Source organism: Choloepus didactylus, chromosome 2 (assembly GCF_015220235.1).
Source record: "Choloepus didactylus isolate mChoDid1 chromosome 2, mChoDid1.pri, whole genome shotgun sequence".
Taxonomy (NCBI): domain Eukaryota; kingdom Metazoa; phylum Chordata; class Mammalia; order Pilosa; family Megalonychidae; genus Choloepus; species Choloepus didactylus.
In genome coordinates, this window is record NC_051308.1 from 125700023 (window position 1) to 125707419 (window position 7397).

At 42.0% G+C, this 7397-nt stretch overlaps 1 pseudogene; it reads left to right on the plus strand.

Annotated features, from left to right (window-relative positions):
• The first annotated feature begins 4763 nt into the window (after nt 1–4763).
• LOC119518133 lies at nt 4764–6283 on the plus strand (annotated as a pseudogene).
• Nucleotides 6284–7397: the final 1114 nt, after the last annotated feature.

Sequence of the window (7397 nt, forward strand, 5' to 3'; positions counted from 1 at the left end):
CAGCAGCTCGGCAAAATTTCTCATTCCTCATAACTCCTCCCAATGGCTCTGCTTCTCTACAGGACTTACCCCCTGTCTCAGCACAAATATCATCAGTGAATATAAAGAAACTTGCCTCCTAATTGTCCTTATCCCTAGGGTCTTATACCACAGTGAAGAAGACTTCTTCCTCCGTCTGGAAAAAACTGCAGCTCCTGCCCTTCTGCAAAAGCGAGAGCCCATCACCGCCCTCACAATTGCCTCCCTCCTAGGTCTTGCCGGCACTGGCACCGGAATCGCTGCACTAGCCAGTCAAGGCTCCGCCCTAACTCACCTCAGGGCGGCTGTTGACGAAGACATTCATCACTTACAGAACGCTATTTACCATCTAAAAAATTCTGTCAATTCCCTCTCTGAGGTAGTGCTCCAAAACCGCCGAGGTCTTGACCTTCTCCTCCTCAAAGAAGGAGGCCTCTGTGCCGCCCTAGGAGAAGAGTGCTGTGTATATGCCAATTCCACAGGTCTCGTCGAGGACAGCCTGAAAAGGGTCCAAGAGGGACTGGAAAAGCGTAAAAGAGATCGTGAAGCCACCAGTTATTGGTCCAGTTTTTTCACTCCCATCCTCCCATACATCCTTCCTTTTCTTGGCCCCCTATTAATAATTATTCTAGCTCTCATCTTAGGACTCTGCCTCATCCGCAAAATTGTCCAGCTTGTAAGGAAACAAACGGATGCCATTTTTTCCTCGTTCGTGCAAATCCAGTATCAGCGACTCGCCACCTCTGACGCCCCCCACTCCAAGATGACAGCCAACCCTCCGCGACCTCAACGCCACCGGTCAACTCGCCAACCGCGAGGCCCTTCTCAATCACCTGAACATCGTTCTCACCTCGAGTTCCAGCTTCTCTGAACCCCTGAACTTTAAACCCCTCACCTTCGCCCAGCCCGCTGCAGCGAAGCCATTGTCAAGCGCCCGGGCACCACACCAACACTGAGCTCCAGCCTCGCTGAGCCACCGTCAACCCCTTTTTTCCCTTCCCTGACCTCCCCCTTCCCTCACCCTTAGCGGACCTCTCCGGTAAAGCCTCTTCCTCTAATTAGAAAAGAAAGGGGAATTGCGGGTGACTGAGCTTGTACCTCGACTTACCAGGCCTGGGCCAGGGGACCTGATATCACCCCCTGGGGAGGGTAGTGGGTACGGGCGTTAGTGCCCTCTGCAGCCCCCCCGAGCCTGGGGAGCGAGGTCAAGGCAGCTCCCTTTTCCTCACCCAAAATGTCACGGGCAGGGGAGGCTTGCCGGAGGAAACCGCCTTTCTCCCAACCGCCCTTTCCCCACTTCCTTATCTTACCCGCACACTCCCCTGTGCCAAGGCAACTCCTGCCACCGCCAGCGCGCATGCACCGTGGCCAGAACAACTCCCGCCCGCTGCAACGGCTCCTGCGTCCTCTCAAAACCAATCCTAGCCCCTCTCCCTTCAGTATTGCCATTTAAGGCTACTTCACCTCTTTTCCAGCCCTACCCTTCTTACCAGCCTATATAACCTGTGATCACCCCTGAATAAATCTCTTTGGCGCATACTCCTACTGGATGAAGAGTGTTTTGTCCTTATCGCCGCCCTCCACACCTTGCACGCCTCCCGCCGAGGACCTGGCCAAGTCCTCCGCCTCGCCCTCGCCTCCGGGAAAGAGCCCCCGCCGCCGGTACCCTTTAAGCAGCCCCGAGAGCTGAGGGCTCCGCTACCGGCCGCCACTCCCCCCAGAAGCAGTAACCGCGACCGCATTTGGGAGTAGAGATGGAGAATAGCAGTCAAGTTTTAGAGAGATTTAGAAAATAAACTTGATGGGTAATTGAAGCCATGGGAATGAATGGTGTTACCTAAAGAAGATTTTATATGGTACCTATTGAATTAGGAAAAAGGAAGAGAAAGGAATAGGTTGGGGGTGGAAGGAAGTGAGTTCAGTTTGGGGCATATTGAATTTGAGGTACTGATGAAAATTAACGCCTGGATGACCATGGTTCTGGTGTGCATGAGAGAACCCTGGGCTGGGAAAAAGACTAAGATCCATCTGATGGGAATCATGTCTGTTTTATTCAACACTGAATGTACTGAGCACATGTAAGCATTCAGTAAGTAACTGTTGTGGATGCCTCTAGCATAACGGGGATTATGAGGATGGGATTTTCTAGGAAATTTATAGACTTGAGTAAATTATGTATGACAGCAGAGGAAGCAACACTTAAGAACTACAAAAAGAAGGCTCCAAAAGGGAGAGTAAGGATTAGCCGCAGAGGTAGGAGAAAAGTCAGGCGAGTGGTAATGGAAGACAAGGGAAAGGTGTTTCAGGAAGGTGTTGAGAGGTATCAGTATTGGCAAGAGATGAAGTAAAGATAAAATAGCCATTGAATTAACAATTTAGAAGCCATAGATGACCTCAGTAAGAGCTCTCCCAGTGGAAACAACAGCAAGAGTACGGTGGGTAAGATGATTGAGAGATGTCGAAGAAATCATTTAAGTATAGACTTTTTTCAGGAAGTTTGACTTTATCTTTAGGTTGTACAGAACTTATAGCCATGAATAATCAAGTAAAACATCAGAAGGGAACTTCCTAATTATCTTTCAAAATCCGTGTTGTACAGTGGGAAAAGCATGGGTTTTGGCATTTGGGAGACTTTTGAACCCTATCTTTGTTACCTGTTTGATCTTTCTGCATTTCACTTTTATTTGTGAAATGAGAATAGTCATTTCCAGCTCATTTAATTAATATTGAAATAAAATGAGATTATTTAGAGCACAGGGTGACATACAGTAAGTTCTCAATACACATTTAGTTTCCTTTTATTTCCTTTCCCTTCTATTGCCATGGAAGGGGGACAGGTTAGAAAAGGTAGTGTCTCCCTTTTTTTTTTGACATAAGAACAGACCTCTGTACTGGACCCTTTTAACTCATCATTCATCCTTCTTGTAGATGCCAGCTAATAGGCATATTAAGGCTCTAGATTTTTAGGGAGTAATAAATACAAAAATGAATTGGTAGGATAAGACCCTCATGGAAGATCAAGCTCTCCCCCTTCTGGGGCCTCAGGTAGTGGTAAATATATCACTATTCATTTGTAAAGATGTTAGTTACTATTGGTGGTCTAGAAAGTAAATGCACAGGGACATCTATTTTTGACAGTACGGCAGACTACATATCCTAAGGAATTTTCTTGATATGAAACTATTGAAATGCTGGAAAAGATATATTTTTTTAAAGTCATCTATAAATGCTTAGCTGACCTAGCAAGGAAGAAAGGATACTCAACCATCCCCACCTCCACCCCCAAATATTTATATGTTACCTAAGTAGAATTTTTGCCAAAAAAATTTGTGTCAATCTAATGTGGAATAAAGCGACAAAACTGGAATGCGGGACATTTACAAGACCTTTGGTCAGGATGCTTGAGAAAAGTAAATGTCTTACAAAGCACATGGGAGGCTGGGCTAGATATAACCAAATGCAATGCATGTACTTTGATTTGATCTTGAATTAAATAAACCAAGGCATTTTTTGGCATATGGGAAAATTTGTACATGAGCTCTGTTACATTATATTATGGAATAATGGTTAATTTTCTTAAGTGTGATTGATAATGCTTTTTTTTTTTTTTTTTTTTTTTTTTATGAGGAGAATCTCCTTTAGGAGGTGCATGCTAAGATACCTCGGGGTGAAGTTCATGGTCTACTACTTTTCAGATGCTAGGCTAAAAAGTGGGTATAAAATAGATATGTGAGTGCAAATGTGGCACAGTTAACAATGGGTAAGGCTTACTGAAAGATGGGTGTTTATTGTATTGTTTTCAACTTCTTTTTAGACTTGAAAATTTTCAAAATTAAAAATATTTTGTGCAGGGTGAAATGAAAAGTACAGATCCAGAGAAAAAATAGTGCTAAAGAGGAAAATTGTTCTAAGGACTCTGCCAGTCATTGTGGGATAAAGGTTTTGGAATGGGCTAAGCTCTTTTTAAGGGCCTAGGACAACAAAAGTGTGATGTCTGAGTGAGATACTTAAAGAGCTGGGTCCTCAAAAGATGACATACTCAGTGAAAGAATGACCCGGAATACGTTACCTCAGAGAAGAGACAGAAAACTGGGTGGAGGAAAGAAAAACCTCCCCTGAGAATTTGTATCCACAAGCTGATATTTAAAACATATTTGGAGCTAGATTCATATTACCACATCATCAGAAAGTAAAACAGAATTAAAAGTGATCTCAGGTTAGAAGTGATTTGAGTCACTTAGAAACACATTAACACTCTTAAGGAAAGTACTTTAAACCCAATATCGAAGACTTCTAAGAATAATGTTCCAGTACTCTCGGACTCATTTAAAGTAAAAAATGTGAAAAGCAAGTATTAGCAAATCCAGAGAAACAGCAGAATCCGACCAGCAAACTCTACAGATAGCGGATGTATTCAGACACATTTTTCAAAAAAAAATTTGTATCTTCAAAATTGGGATGGCATTCCAATATTGGCAATATACTTTCAATACTTAATGGCTTAGATTCAATGAGATACAGATGTGTAAAGAAATGGAAGAGACTATCATAAAACAGCAAGGAACAAGAGGCTTAAAAATGATGTGGGTGAGCCTGGAAGACCTGCCGGATCCCCGCGGGGATGGAGCGCGCCGCGAACGGGGCACGTCCGCGGCGGGAACCGTCTATAGGAAGGCCAAGCAGCCGCCACCACGCTTTCTGTCGCGGCTACACGCAAGCCAGCCAGGCCGAGGGCCGCGGCGGCGATGCTTCCACGGCAGCGCCCACTACCGCGCTCCTCTCAGCTGCAAGAGGACTGCGGGGGAGGCGGAGGCGACGGCGGCGGCAGCGGTGGGACTGAGGTGGTGGAAGTGCAGTTATGCGCCGGACGTTTGACCGCGCGCACCATCGAGGAGGAGGAGCGGCTCCACCGCGAGCGCTTCTGGAAGATTATAATGCCTTCCGCTACTACTGCACCAGCATGCATGAACGAGTGAACCGAACAGACAATTTCGATCAACTTCCACCTAAAGAACAGACACTACTTCCTCTGTTTCTTCATTTGGATAAGATCCGGAAATGCACTGATCATAATCAAGGAATACTGCTGATTGTAGTGTAAAATAGCATACATATGTTTGGAAATAAAGAATATGGAGAAGATGGGAATGGAAAGATTATGCCAGCATCTACGTTTGACATGGATAAGTTAAAATCCACATTGAAACAGTTTGTGAGAGACTGGAGTGAAACTGGGAAAGCAGAAAGGGATGCCTGCTACCAGCCAATCATGAAAGAAGAAAAATTTTTTTTCCAAAAGAGAAACGAGATCTTTCTAAAGTAAACATTCTGGTACCTGGTGCTGGACTAGGAAGACTGGCCTGGGAAATAGCTGTGCTATGTTATGTCAAGGAAATGGAGTTTTTCATGCGCTTTTCTTCCAACTTTGTACTCAACAGATGTTCTGAAATTCATAGATATAAGCTTTATCTCTGGATCCATCAGTTTAGCAATAATCGGAGATCAGCTGATCAGATTTGACCAGTCTTTCTCCCTGATGTTGATCCGCACAGTCTTCCTCCTGGTTCTAACTTTTCTACGATGGCTGGAGATTTTCAGGAGATACATTCAGAATGCAACATCTGGGACTGTGTTGCTACCTGTTTCTTCATAGACAACAGCTCATAATGTAATTGATTATATTGATACAATATGGAAAATACTCAAGCCAGGTGGAATTTGGATAAATCTAGGTTCTCTTCTGTACCATTTTGAAAATTTGGCAAATGAACTTTCCATAGAACTGAGGCTATGAAGATGTAAAAAATGTTCTGCAGTATGGTTTCCAGGTGGAGGTGGAAAAAGAATCTGTCCTGTCAACATATGCTGTGAATGATCTCTCCATGATGAAATACTGCTATGAATGTATCTTGTTTGTGGTCCATAAACCACAATAATTGTCTCAAATGATGTCACCAGAAAAAAAATTTACTAAGAGCAAATGCTGAAACGATCAACTCAAAATTCACTATCAGTCATGACAGGATACAACCTCAAATCAGTGATGCCTTCTTATTCCTAACAAAATTTAGAAGTAGTGTATTTGCTTAATAGGTGTTTATTGCTTTTTCAGAAATATATGCCGTGCATATTTGTACTACACAAGTGAAAATGGAGGAAATATCTTCAAGTATACTTTTTCCTTAAAGTGCAGATTGTATCTTTCAGTAGGAAAAAAAAACTTTCTCCAGTGTCTTCATTGAAACTGTCCTGCTGCACGTCTGCCATATTAATGACTAATGATATTGAGGTCCATAATAATCTCCCTTTTTATTTTCCACCCAGTGCACATGTGCTGTTTTAGGAGTAAGGAACCTCTGTCACAATCAGCATCTGGAATTGGGACTTGTTCATTTTAGACATGAACAGTCTATACATAAAATGTTTGCCTATTCTTTTATCATTCAAAATATTTGATTTTCTTTTTTCTAGCTCAGCTGAAAGGAGAAGCATCATTTCATTTTTATGAAATACTTAATTTAATAGCATCACAGGCTAGTAAAATGCATTCAGGTAATCTGAGAAAATAATGTCTTTTTTGGCAACACTTAACCGAAAAGTTTTTTTTTTTTTTAACTTTTTTTAAAACATTCTCATCATTGGATCATTTTGAAATGTTTTGAGATCTCAGTATCCTAAGTGAGGCACAAAAGTCTTTATTAAAGGTAATGCTCAAGGTAGTGCTAGTAAACTGGGAAAATAAGAATAAAATTTGCCCACTTGAAATGTATTTCAAACTATAAATGAATACAGAGTTTGCTAGTGTGATGTGTAATCTGGATTACAAAAGCAAGCACTTTTTTCATTAAAACTATTATATACTACTAGAAACTGTCATAATGGTATTAAGGTGGGGAAATGTTGAATATGAAATTCAGGGGTAAATTACTGCCCATGATCTGTGTCTTCATGGAAGTAGCAGCCATTAATGTAATTTCAGATTAATTAACACCAATTTTGTTCCCTGGTAGCTGCATCTTAAATAGTATGTGCTGCTTTAAATTTCTACCTTTAGCAGATCTTTATTGGAGGGAGTTTTCCTTTGTATTTTTTTTAATTTTTATTATTCTGTTTCTAGTAGCTTGGAAAGTAGAGATAACTAATGTTTCACCCTTTTCTTGGAGAAAAGGAAGTACTCATGTTGAATATTTTCACAGATGATTGTGATTGCATTAAATGATCTCTTTGGGAATTCGGATTAGATGGACTTAATCACAATAAGGTGCCGGTAGGATGTCATTTTTTAATAGAAAAACTTATAAATCTTTAGATCTTTATTGTCACTTAGGTAGGGAGAGTCACTGCATGATTTGGCATCTTACCAGTAGGACCTTCTGCAG